The sequence below is a fragment of the Poecilia mexicana genome, unplaced genomic scaffold (genome assembly GCF_051168715.1).
Source record: "Poecilia mexicana isolate PSO_F unplaced genomic scaffold, ASM5116871v1 scaffold_2, whole genome shotgun sequence".
In the NCBI taxonomy this organism is placed as follows: domain Eukaryota; kingdom Metazoa; phylum Chordata; class Actinopteri; order Cyprinodontiformes; family Poeciliidae; genus Poecilia; species Poecilia mexicana.
Genome location: NW_028263371.1, coordinates 32,182,669 through 32,195,294, shown reverse-complemented (window position 1 = coordinate 32,195,294; position 12,626 = coordinate 32,182,669).

The window sequence follows — 12,626 nt, the reverse complement described above, 5'->3', positions numbered from 1 at the left end:
CAGCATTGCTAATGCTAATTAACCACAAGCAGAGATTGACTTTCAGCAGTTTTATTTATTATTCTCGTGACAATCTGGCAACTTTTTAAACCCTAGGAATCGTAAACTGCTACTTCCATAACTTCTTGTAGCAACTACCTTTGCAGCAGTGCTACTACATAAATATACTAACTTACTGTATTCAATTGCTCAGCCATAAAGTCATAGGCAATGAAAATATCCAGAGCAGGGTCAACAGAAGTGCATAGTTCACAGAGGCCACCAACTATCTGCAGAATCAATAGCCACAGATCACCAAACTTTGAGTGGCCTTCAGATCTGCTGAAGAACAGGGCATAGAGGGCTTCATGGAATGGGCTTCCATTGCCAAGCACATTTCACAGCCCTACATCAGTAAGATGGGTGCAATAGTGCAAAGTACACAACCTCTGGACTATTGAGCAGTAGAGATGTTCTCAGGAGTGATAAGTTGTGCTGTTTCTGTTTCTGTCTTCTGTAGCCAGAAGAACACCGCTTCTGACTACAGCTTCTGACTGGATTGTTTCAAGTTTAAACTTTGGGTGCTTAGGGGATTATGGTGTGAGTCTGTTTTTCAGGAGACCTTAATGTTTTAACATTAGGCATTTGGGACGATTTCATGCTCCCAGCTAGGGGGAACAGTTTGCAGATGGTCATTTCCTCTTTTAATGTTTCTGTGCGTAGCAACAAAGGTGCATAGCGACAGATAAGCAAGTTTGGTGTGGAAGAACTGGACTAGCTTGGATAAAGTCCTGATCTCAACCAACAGAACTGCTGGTCTCAACCTTTAGGATGAAATTAGAGCTTAGGCTGTGTGAGCCAGGTCTTCTTTTTTAAAAGCGTGGCTGACCACACATCTGCTTCTGGATGAGTGATCAAGAATTCCCATAAATACATTTCTAAACATTGTGCAAAAAATTCTCAGAAGAGATGAAGCTGTTATTTGAGCAAAGGTTGAGCTAGCATTAAATTAAACCCCTACAGTCTGCGAATGGGAAGACAGAGAGAAAAGAAGACTCATGAAGGCGTAGCATTGGGTTGACTGGTTGGTGTATGCTGAGACTCAACATTCTGTCCACCATTTCCCTGAAAATGTTGTGTGTCATATTGATGGTTTTCTAATTTGACGATTGCGAGGTCAAAAGTGACCAAGCTTCACCAAAATCCAGTAATGTAAATATTTGATAAAGTGCACTCAGAAATCCTAGAGAACCTAGCATAGAGAGCTTTTTCTTGGAGGCAAGAAAGTCTTGGGTTAAAACTTTTGGCACTGCACCAGAAACAACAGCCTCAACTGTTGGGAAACTCTGCCAATCGTTGGCGCTTGCTGTGGACAGGAAGTGGTTTAGCAGCATGCTGCCACATCATCCCAGTGTGTTTCCACTCTTACTCTAGTGCGTCTTATCACCTGGAGGAAATGGAGGGAAGAAGACGCCATTGTCGCTATTAACAAAAAGAGTCAACTTTCTTCTCGGAGTACCTGGTGGAGCTCAGGGGAGGCGTGTGTATTGTACGGTAATTGTCCCGGTGAGGTGGGGATGATTGCTTTATATTGCTGGATGGGAGGTAATGTGCATCTGGGAAGCTTGCAGTGCTTCCGCTTGAATCCAGGTGTTTTCATCCTTAAATGTGTCCAAGATTAGGGAAAGCTGCTGGACTTTGGGCTGACTTCAAGGAAACTGCGAGCTGTCCGTACCTTTTAGAAATTCAAAGTATCCAGAGCTTGACGACTTTCATTCCCTCCCTCTCTTTTCATTTTGCCGTCATCAAGCCGAAAGCGTAATGACTGCGTCCCGCATTCACTCCCAACAACACAACAGCCGTTTTGTCCCAAGAAGCCCAACCTTGGCATATTGTTTGAAGGCTAAATTGCTCCCTGCAAAATGCACCCTCCGCTTTATTGCCGGCATCTTTCCCATTAAATGTGCGGCTATTGTGTATGGATTACAATAGCTAAGAGGAACCCAGGGACAGCTTTAACCGTTAAGTGAGGAGTCTATAAAAAGCAGCAGTGAGGGGTTTTTTTGTCGGGAGACGCCTGCCTGCTCTCCCACCTGGTGGGGAGAGGAGAGGGAACAACTGGCTGTCATGAATATTACATGCAGAGGAGAGCAGAGCAGTGGGAAGTAGCCAACTCCAGAACAGAACATTCCGGTATATTAGATTACAGCGTGATGATTCCTTAGTGGAAAACTCTTGATTAACTCGTACTGAGGGTGTCTAGCAATTAGTTACACTCTACAGCGGCTAATCCATTGTTATCAGTATGACTCAGTAATGATATGTAATTAAAAGATGAATGAACGTGTTACTCACGTGTAATACAAATTGGATCAGGAGTCCACTTTGAAAATGCACCAGACTCAGATGTATTATTAAAATGTATTACATTAATGCCATAATCATTTTTGTCCCGTTAACCTGCAACGCCTTTTATTGAGCAACTTTAAAGGGTTTTCCTGCTTTTTTTTTTTTTTTTTTTGTCTGCTGCCTTCAGGAAGATTTCAAGAGACATTAAAGGAAGTTTTCTTTGAGGGGAAAAACTTTGAATTTGTTTTAAATCCAACCAGGGTCAAATTTCTACAAATAGACATCTTTCTAAATCCTGTAACTCACTGCTGCTAGCGAGTTTTTGGCTCCTTTCCAGATTCCTTTTGTTTTCCCTTTTACTTGAAATCACACCTGAATATTTCAGATACACAATTACTCCGATTCTTAAAAGAGCTTAAATAGCTTGACTTTTGTTGCTTGTCACATCGCTCACAGACAATAACTTGAACAAAAGTAAGGATGAAGCAGCATTAGTAGAAGTAAGAAATACTGCCACATGCTGGTTGGAGTCAGCATTACTTATTAAACGCAATGTTTAGCCAGCATATTAACAACTTAACCCTCATTATAGTCCGTCATGGTTGTTGTCATTCTTCCCGCTTTTGCTTATCAGGATACAGAATAGTGACGTTTGTTGAGTATCAGTGACATTAGGTCACATTTGAATCGGACATCCAGGTGGCCTGAGCCGCATTCGAAAAGAATCCGACCTCTGTTGTTGAGACTGTCATGAAAAGATCGGACATAGGTCGCATTACGTCAGAGAAATCTGAATTGGGTCACTTCAGGCTGCAGTGTGAACGTAGAGTCACCATGCATGGTGGTGACAGTGTCATGCTATGTGGCTGTTTTGCTGCTGGAATCGTTGAGTATTTAGATGAAAAGGTGTGACTTCTACATTTTTCCTTCTTCAGATATTCCTATCTCTCAAAATGAATCATATGGCACTAAATCTTGTTTTATTCTTCTTTTAATCAGATACTCTCAAAACGTGCGTAGGAAATCCTGATTTTAAATGCAAGCGCCTTGGCAAGACTTCAAAATAAAAGCTTTACTGCTTGCGTATCGCGGTGAACGTACAGATGTGGGGCAGAAACTGTGATATCCTTCCTCTCGCTTCACTTCTTCGCTTACCAAACAAAGCTTTTGCATTTTTCACAAGTCTCTGTCTCACCATCCCCATCCCACATGTCTTCCCAACACATGTTGCTCCCGTTGCCTTTAAAATCAGGTATTTGTCACTTTTAATGACTGTTACTTCGCACTTGGCACGAGGACAGTCTGCCGTGCAGATGTGCCTTGTTTCACCGTAGCAGCAGCAGCTTCTGTTTGGACCAAAGATTCCCAAAAAGGTGTTATTTTGTTCTTGGAGATGTATTTTTAACACCATCAAAAAGCCACACATGTAAAGAGGACTGAATGGAGGAAAACAGCTACTGGGTGGAAATGTAATTAACTGCAAATGAACCAGTGTGCGATACTTCAAACTGCAACCAAAGGAGCACTTTGAAATTCAATCTGTTTATCATCTCTCTCTCTCTCTATTTTTTTAAAATAAATAGCATCCTTTTTTGTTGATTATCCTTTTAAAACACTATTTATTCAATTCATCTTTAAAAAGACAAATCATTTGCCTTTCAATAAACATATTTTTAACAGATGAAAACGACGTATTGAAGCAGCAGAAAAACATGTCAACAACAATAAGGAGTGAAGCTGTCCTACTTTAGAGAGATGATAAAACTGGTTTTATATGAATTCTGGACGTGTCTCACACCCAATCATTTTAATTTAGCTGAGTTCAGTTAGCAACATTTCAGCAAGAGGAGGTCTAGACTTTGACTGGACCATAGTAAGACTCTGATTCATTTATTTTTATTGATGTTTTTGGTCAAACCGCCAATATTGCGCTCCAGACTGTGGGTCGTGGTCCGTCAGGGTCAACATCTCTATACCAGAGGTTTAAATTTCTGCTGTATCTCTGGCTGTAAAAACCAAATAGATTGACTGTATTTTGGAAAATCAGTTCAGACCAGTAGAGCCAGCCTGAATCCTGCACTAAGGGAAACAGTTGGTCTGAGCTGTTGAGTTTTCTTCAAACATATGTACTTTCCAAAAAACATTGTTTGGTGAAACTTCGCAAACCTAAACAGAAGCTGTGCTGGGATCTTATGCTAACATGCTAACTGAGGCCGGCTACATGAGAACGGACATTCAACACTTGCTCAAACGATCGGCTCTGTGAATTCAAAGCGTTCTCTGTCTGTAGAGTTTTCTTTCCTGAAAAGCAGTCTCTGAACGCCTGCAGCAGCCATCCATCTATCGACCTAAAGCCGATGAATCGCTCTGATTCTCTGAAACGTCTCAAGCTGTAGGTCCTGGTTAGAGTCGGGTGTCGATGATATGATAAAGCAGGGGGCTCACAGGTGGAAATAAACACCACCAGGCGTGTAATCGGGCCCTGGCTTTCTCTGCAGAAGAGGCCTCGCTGGCACGACACCGCGGTGTGGTTGGCTGTGGGGGGATTGAGGAAGGGGTAGGTGGCAGTCCTGGCAGTGTAATTTGTTCTGTCTGCCGGATGCATGTTGTGTTGATGAGGAACTCTGTACACTTGCTCCCAGAACTGCCCCAGCCCCCATGAGGACGTAACATACCCTCATCCCCTGCACCATGTGGGGGTCTGCAGCGGCAGCCCAGAGTGTCAGATGCATAGATAAGACACGCATAAAGGTCTTGCATCAATGTTTCCTTCACTCCCACTTAAACATCTCTCGTGACACGACTGAGAGAGTTTTTTTTTTTTTCCCTCAATCCCTGCAGTCTGGATTTTCTTCCTGGAGCGGCCTTGGTGCAGTGGGCCTGAGCAGCCGGGCGGTGTCAGTTATCTGCTGGTGACAGGCAGAGTTAGGCCGACGCACGTTGGAGCCCCCCTCCGCCCCCGTAAGACGGCCTGCCAGCGGTGCAGCTGATGAGAACAGACAGACAGGTAGATCTGCAGCCGTGATAAAAGTCTGCCGAGGATTTCTAGGCTCCATGACGGGGTTTCATCAGGAGGCGATTTCTGGGTCCCTCAAAGTGTTACATCACCTGACTGCAGCGCTACACACACTTACACATTGTGTCTGAAGGTATGGGCTTCAACATTTCAACACCAACACTTTTATCGACGGCAAAGCTAAGGTTAAGCTTTTCTACCGTTAAACTGTTACTGCATTTTCATAGCTCAAGTCATAAAACAAATAAATTTATCCTGGTTTGTGCAGATTTTCCTTCTGAGATAGGATTGTGTTGAAATGTTGAAAGTCGTCGATCAATATAGATTTTTCAGAAGCTCTTTAAAACTTTGTCTCTTGTCTTTTGCCTTTTCCCCTTCAAATCCTACCAGAACACCAGATTGAACATTTGCCACCTTGTACAGAGGACGAACACTATGAAAGTCATGTCTTAAGCAAATTAGAAAGAAAACCAGCAAGGCCAGTTTATCCTGAAAGCAGACTGCAAGAGCCTAGAAGAAGCTTCTAAATCATCATCCCAGCACCTGCAGAGAAAAGATTTAGATAATTAGTTTACTGCTACTTTTCTCTTTGAAAAGGAGATGGAAGAAGGGTGAGGGTGAGTCCCAGAATTGGCATTGGAGTCAGTGTCCTCATATTAATGCTTGTGGTGAACATTATGGATCTAGAGACGTCCAATAGGATCATCAGAGCTGAGGGGGAAACATGGAGCTGGCCTCTACTTCCTGTTTCTGCCTGCTTCCTGCCCACTGGAGAATGAAATCACTCAGTCCACAGAGAATAATCAAAGCCATGTTTGTATACGTTCCGCATGGCGTGTCGGGCCGAGCGTGTTTCATAGCTGGTTGGTTTTCCTTCCTCGTGTTATGAGTCAGGAACCAAAGTGTGTGGCGCCCTCTGGAACCGTGGGGGGTTTCAACACTAAAACACAGACCTGATCCACATTGACGGGTCATAAACGGATTTTCAGTTGAGAGATGAAAAAGGAGAGAAGAGCTGGATTATTAGAACACATTTACATACACACTGGCAAACAAATAATACATGATTTGGTCTGATGATACATTTTGCATTTATCACCAAGATATGATCTGATTCTGATCCCAGGTCAACCCACTCAGCATTAGTCCTAAATAATGCCCACTCCACTATGGAGTATCACCACGAGTATCTTATATTGAACTCATGACGGACATGGAGTTCACGCTGCGCTTTACAAAAGTAAACAGAAAATAGAAATTGTTCAAAAACAAATTTCACAATCTGCCACTCTTACACTAATATTAAACAACAAAGTTTATTTACTTCCCTTTAAAGACACAAAACTGCTAACCAGAAGCTAAAAATAAAGATTAATTTATAGACGTAGACCTCAAATTCTCTACAGCTGAACTATTTTGTTGCTCTTCATGTTTTGCATGTTGTTTGCTTCATGAATTATGCCGTAACGTAACCCGTTGAGAATAACGGCTGCAGTTCGTCGCCGTGTCCTTGGCCTTTGTGCGTCATGTTTAGATGATGCTTTTAATATGATTTGTGTCCTTTTATTATGGATGTTCTTCTTGAGGAGATCAATCTCCCCACAAAAGACCATTATTATTAACCGTTCGCTCACATTATATAAAAGGCAGCAATTAAAATAAGAGCCTCCTAGATGCCATCGCAGCATTAAAACAGGATATTTATTGGCTTTGCTCGAGCAAAATAGAGCTTTTTGCTGAAGATGAAGTTGATCTTTCATTGCCACTACTGGCACCACCAACCCAGCAAACAGCTAAAAGTTTGTGAATTATGATAGTGTTTGTTCAATCAATCAAAAACCAGACAGCAGCTGAATTGATGGCCAATGACGAAGCCATTGATTAGACGAAGCATTCATTTTCAAGGAGGAACGTTAAACTTTTTGGACATATTTTACAGAGCTTTTATGGGATTGTTTTTTTTTGTTTTTGTTTTCTTTTTGCACACTTTGGTCAAAATTGCATAGGATTACTTGTTTTCTGAAAAATGTTCAAGGGAATTGCTTCAGTTCAGGCTAATCATTTCCCCTTTGTTCAGGTACGTGGCGTAGACACCATCATTTTAATATTCTGGTTTTGGTCTGAAAGCTTTGGCCCTGCATTGTGAGTACATCCCTCTAGGTTTGCTGTAAAATTTCAGACAAGTATTAGCAACTAGTGCTAACATAAGCTAAATGCTAAAAGAATTTCTTTCTTTTTAGAACAACACAACGCCCAACCTACTGCCAGTCGGTCAGAGACTGGTGCAACGCTCAGCGTCATGTTGTAGCTGCTTTGCTTCATGTATGAGAATGGCCTAATCAAAGTCCAGACCTAAGGTGGAGGTGATGTGAAGGGGCAGAAAGGTGGACATGACATTTATTCCCAGCTTTACTTGTTGTCTCCCAATCGAGGTGCTACAGTTTCTTGTTAAGACGTTGCAGAGCCTTCAACTGCTTCAGTCTACAGCTGGTTTTTAGTTTTTTTATTATTATTGTTTTTATGAGATCTGCCACACTTGGATGTTCCTGCATTTCAGGTACTGAAAGGTAAAAATGGGCTGTCCAACCTTACAAATGCTTTAATTAATGTCCAACAAGCAGAATTTCTCTGAATCTCATTTACAGAGATTGTCAACAAACCTTTGCCTCATTCATTATGATTGATTATTACTACAATTAAAATTCCCAGCTGAGATGGTTTTGATTAATAATCTTTTTTTTTTTTTTTTGCCTTTGGAGGTTCCAAACCACCCGTGATGTCATGAAAATTAATAGGCGCGTACAAAATTCTTGTGGAGACAAACAACATCTAGGCAGGATCTTTGGTTGGAGAGACGGAGGGAGAGAAGAAGGGGTGCTGGGTAGAAAGGGGGGGGCAGCATTTCCCATATTTCTGCTGCTGATTGACAAGGCTGACATATGGAATAGTTCACCTATTCCCCAGTGACAGGAAGATGGGGGAGAGCGCGGAAGAGGCGGGTAAACTTGCCTGCGAGGCTGAGTGCCGTTTTCTTTTTCCCTAAGATTTAGTGCTTCTGATCAAAAGGACTCATATCTCTCTTACTAAATTTAGCACCAGTGGCAATTAGTGGCAGAGTCACACAGCCACTCCAGGAGCAGCTGACAAATAGTACCTTAACAAGTCAAAGATGTATGTCACAGCTTGATGGAGTTGTGTGTGCACAGCTTTGGGGAACTGTGTTTTCCCGTCTCTGTGGCTGGTGTGTGTGATTGTCGGCTGGGCGTCCCGGTTCTCCTCAGTTTGAGTTGGTTGACGGACGTCGGCAGCATCCAGTGTGGATCAAAACGTCCTAATGATTTTCTATCAAACAGGCCACACTGGCTGCGTCCGGTCATCGGCCCAGGCACCACAGCGCTGCGTCCATCCGTCCCTTCCAGACCCGTTCCTTTCAGAAGTATAGAAACATCCGCAAAACACATCCAAGGCTAGAGTCCATGTCTCTGCTCACTTTAGCGCCATGTGATGTGTGTCAAAAAGTATCAGTTGTCACTCAGTTGATGAGTGGCGCAGTGGCAGCCCTAAGACAGAGCGAAAGAATTCCTTAAAAAAGTAACAAGCAGTTTTAAAATTTTTCTAGTTTAATTTTTGTGTTGAAAGACCAACTTGAAACTAGAAGTCACTCCTCAATTTTTTTGTAGGATCGAGATCTGAAGTTTGGTTAGGTCAACGTACTTCTTCTCCTTCGTTTTGGATCCATCCAGAACTCATTCGCAGTGATAATAGAAGGTTCTTGTCCAAGATTTGATGGTACTTGACCCCAATCATCTTTATCTGACCTTTATTAATTTGAACTAGTTTTCATACTCTAGTCTCCAGATTCTAGCCTCATATGATCACAGCCTTTTCACTCAAACCATCTCTGAATCATTTGGCTGTTCTCTTCCTTCTACCTGCTACCAGTGGTGTTTCTAAATTCCTTCAGAATCCCAAGACATTGTTCCACCGTGGTTGTGAACTGAATCTTCACCTTTCTTATAATCATTTGATGATGAGGATCTTCCAAAGAGTTTCAGACTCAGTATGACTGATTTTATTTGATCTCACTGAACTTCTTGCTGATGATATTGATGAACATTCCAGCCTTCTCTAGATCTATTATCTGCTCTTGAGGTCCACATATGCATTTGGTCTTACCCGTGGTGGTAGAGAGTTTAAAGACAAGTGATAGACGTGGTGATTTAGGAGTTTTGGAAATTTAAGCTGTTTTCTCACCTGATAGTTTGGCAGACTCAGTTCGATTGGGGTCCAAAACTGCAACATTTCTTCCATTTCCAGCTGCTGTGGTTCTCACTCTCACTGCCAACCAAACCCTTTGAGCAACTTGCTCCCCTCCTGGCTTGTGGGGGTGCTGCACCAAGAATAAATGAAGGAAATGACAGTAGCGGTTGAAGAATTTCTCCTTTGTTTTTAGCTAAACACCATGAGTCACTTCTCCCACTAGCGCTAGGCTAACACATTTTGGCTGTATTTATCCAGAATGCCCTGTGCAATAGTTTGCTTCCTGCTTTTGGAGCGGTCTCCAGTCAGCTTGGCGTTCACATATCCATTCGAACCGCACCAGAGTTCACTTCAACCGAACAGAGACCGAGGTTTGTAGACAGACCAGAGTTTGGTTATGTATTCACACCTCTCTAGATGAACCATACTATCTAGGCAGACAAATTGGAGTTGGATTAAGGTGGACTGAACAAGTGTGGTGTGAATGATTGACCTGATTAACTTTTAAGGAAATGTACCTGATAAGTAGTTGCTGGAGTTCTGTCCTGCTGATGGGGGATATAACACACATTTCAGTCTGATTCACTTTGTTTTCTCTGGTCTGGTGTGTCTCTTTACAGTAGAAATGAAAATTAATCTATTTCTCTTTGAATTTCAAGTCATTTCTCCTCTTTATTAATATGTGTTCTGACCTTCAATAAAGATTTCCACCAGAAGACATGCTGAGTCCGTTGGTTGCTCCACTCGGCAGTCATTCATCCAGCGGCCTGCCGTGTTTTTGAGTTAAAAAATATTTAAAGTTGACAGGAAATTTTGAAAATATCCCTTGATAATTATGTGTTATTGGAAGATTGGAAAAGTAATATCTGAACAACTATAAAGTCTTAAAAAATGCAAACATTAAAAAAAAAAAATTAAATAAGCAAAGTTAAGCCCGGTGTGGGCATAAGTAAAGCCTGGTGGCCCGCCAGTCTTATGATACACTGGGGGAAACCCTGCTGAAGAATACATATAGTTGTGTATTTTCAGAGGGGTTTACTTTTGACCTCCAGCTTCTCCTCCGTCTTTCCAGAGGCAGCTCTTCTAAACGCTTCCGAGATGAGAGATGGGGAAGAATCTACTGACAGCCCGTCTGAGTTCACAGCTCTTTGTTTAGCCATTAATAATTGAGCGGATATGAAGACTCTATAAGGGAAAGTTGGTGAGGCTGAGGTCTGGTGGTTAGAAAGAGAAAAGTGTCACAGAGAGGAGAGAATATTCATGCCAGGTTTTATGGTTTTGGCTCAAGTGTCAGTTTGCGTTTCACTGCTGCTTGTTTAACTGCAGGCCAAGATAAATACACTGAAGCAGTCATACCCATCCAACCTGGTATTACTACAATCTTTATATAAGTCTTTTACTTCCAAAATGAAAACTAGAGCAACAAACCTCTCTTTTTGTCATCTTGAACAAACCAATAAAGTCCCTCAAAGTACAGTAAATAGAAAATAAAGTAGTAATAATAGAACAGACATGTCTTACACTGGACTCTTGGAAGAAAGGAGAGTTACCAGATTAGGATGATCTGATTTCCTGTTGGGGGAATCCAGTGGGTCAGTGGGATCTGGTAGCGAACCCCAACCCATGTGAGGCTCCAAAGGACAGAAGCTTGTTCTTTTGAAACCCAGTTTCTATAACCCGCAGGAGTGTTTCACGTTTTTTACTAAATAAATTTGAGTTCTTGTGCAGCTGATTAGCAGCTGAAACCAGCACATAAGGTGGAAAATCCAATGTCGGAAACGCCGCATGCTGCCATGAACGTGACTAAAAGCATGTAAGGCTGTAATAATAATTGCATTCTGGAATATACCCAAGCATTTGTTTCAGTCTGTCCCGCACGCCTGAGTTTATTAAAATGTGTTTATTTGTCGTTTGGTCAAGCTCTCGCTTTATTTATGCGGCTTGTTTGTCTTCCTCTGTGTTTCCACCATCCAATTCCCTCTTTATCTCTCTTCCACTCTGGCGGCTCCTCTCCGCGTCCGTCACTCGTACGTCTTCAGGAGTCCACCCTCCTGCTCACCCATCAACATGCAAACAGACAGCCGCACAATCTGTGGATGCCTCTTCCTTTGATATGGTAAAGCAATATTCCACTTCATCTCTCTTTTCATTTGTCCATTTGCGGAGGAGATGCCATTAGCGGTGCATTATGCTCCTCTGGCGAGGAAGAAGCATCTCCAAAAGGAAAAGTCGGCGGCTCGCCGGCGTCCTGCAACGCCTCATTAGTGCACTGCCTTCGAACAAACGTATCAACAATGTTCTGAGCTAATAAGCTTTTATATTCCCTGGCTATGTGATGTAGAAAAAGGCAGAGCTGAAGGTCACGAGTGCATTTGAACGCAGCAAGTGGCTCAGAGAGGAAATGATTTATCTGGAGTTATTTCTGTGCTTTGCTCCAGAGGGCCGGCACATTGATGTGTGCGGTTCAAATGGCTTCTTTAAAAACTTCAGTGGTGACACGCATATGTGAACTCTCATCAGCCAGATCGAGGCTCTTCACTTCACTCAGTCTCATGCGCATATGCAGGAAAGTGCCCCCTAACCAAGGCATCCTGCTTGGTGATTTGCCCACCATAAAGCCTGAGCACTGCCTTGGTCCTCAGCCAAGAACGTTTGAGCCACGCTAAGTATTATGGACTCCTTGGGCGAGACACTGAACCTTCAAATTTAACCCTGTAAGGTCAGCAGTGAGTTATTTTAGAGAAAAGTACGTCTGAAAATTCGTATCAGCAGATATGTGCTGACAGTTTGCTCCTCGCTGAAGATTCCCGTTCTTTTCTTTCATTGTTGTTCTACTGAAATCATTTACAAACCAGCAGCTCCTCCACCAAAATAATTTTCTAATTCACTTTCTATAAATCCTTCAAGTCTTAGAAATAATTAAAATGACATAATCTCCAGTATATTGAGATACTTCTAGGTGAAAACGGTCTTTATAATATTTCTACAATATATTCTAGTTCATACTTGGTGAAAACCATGA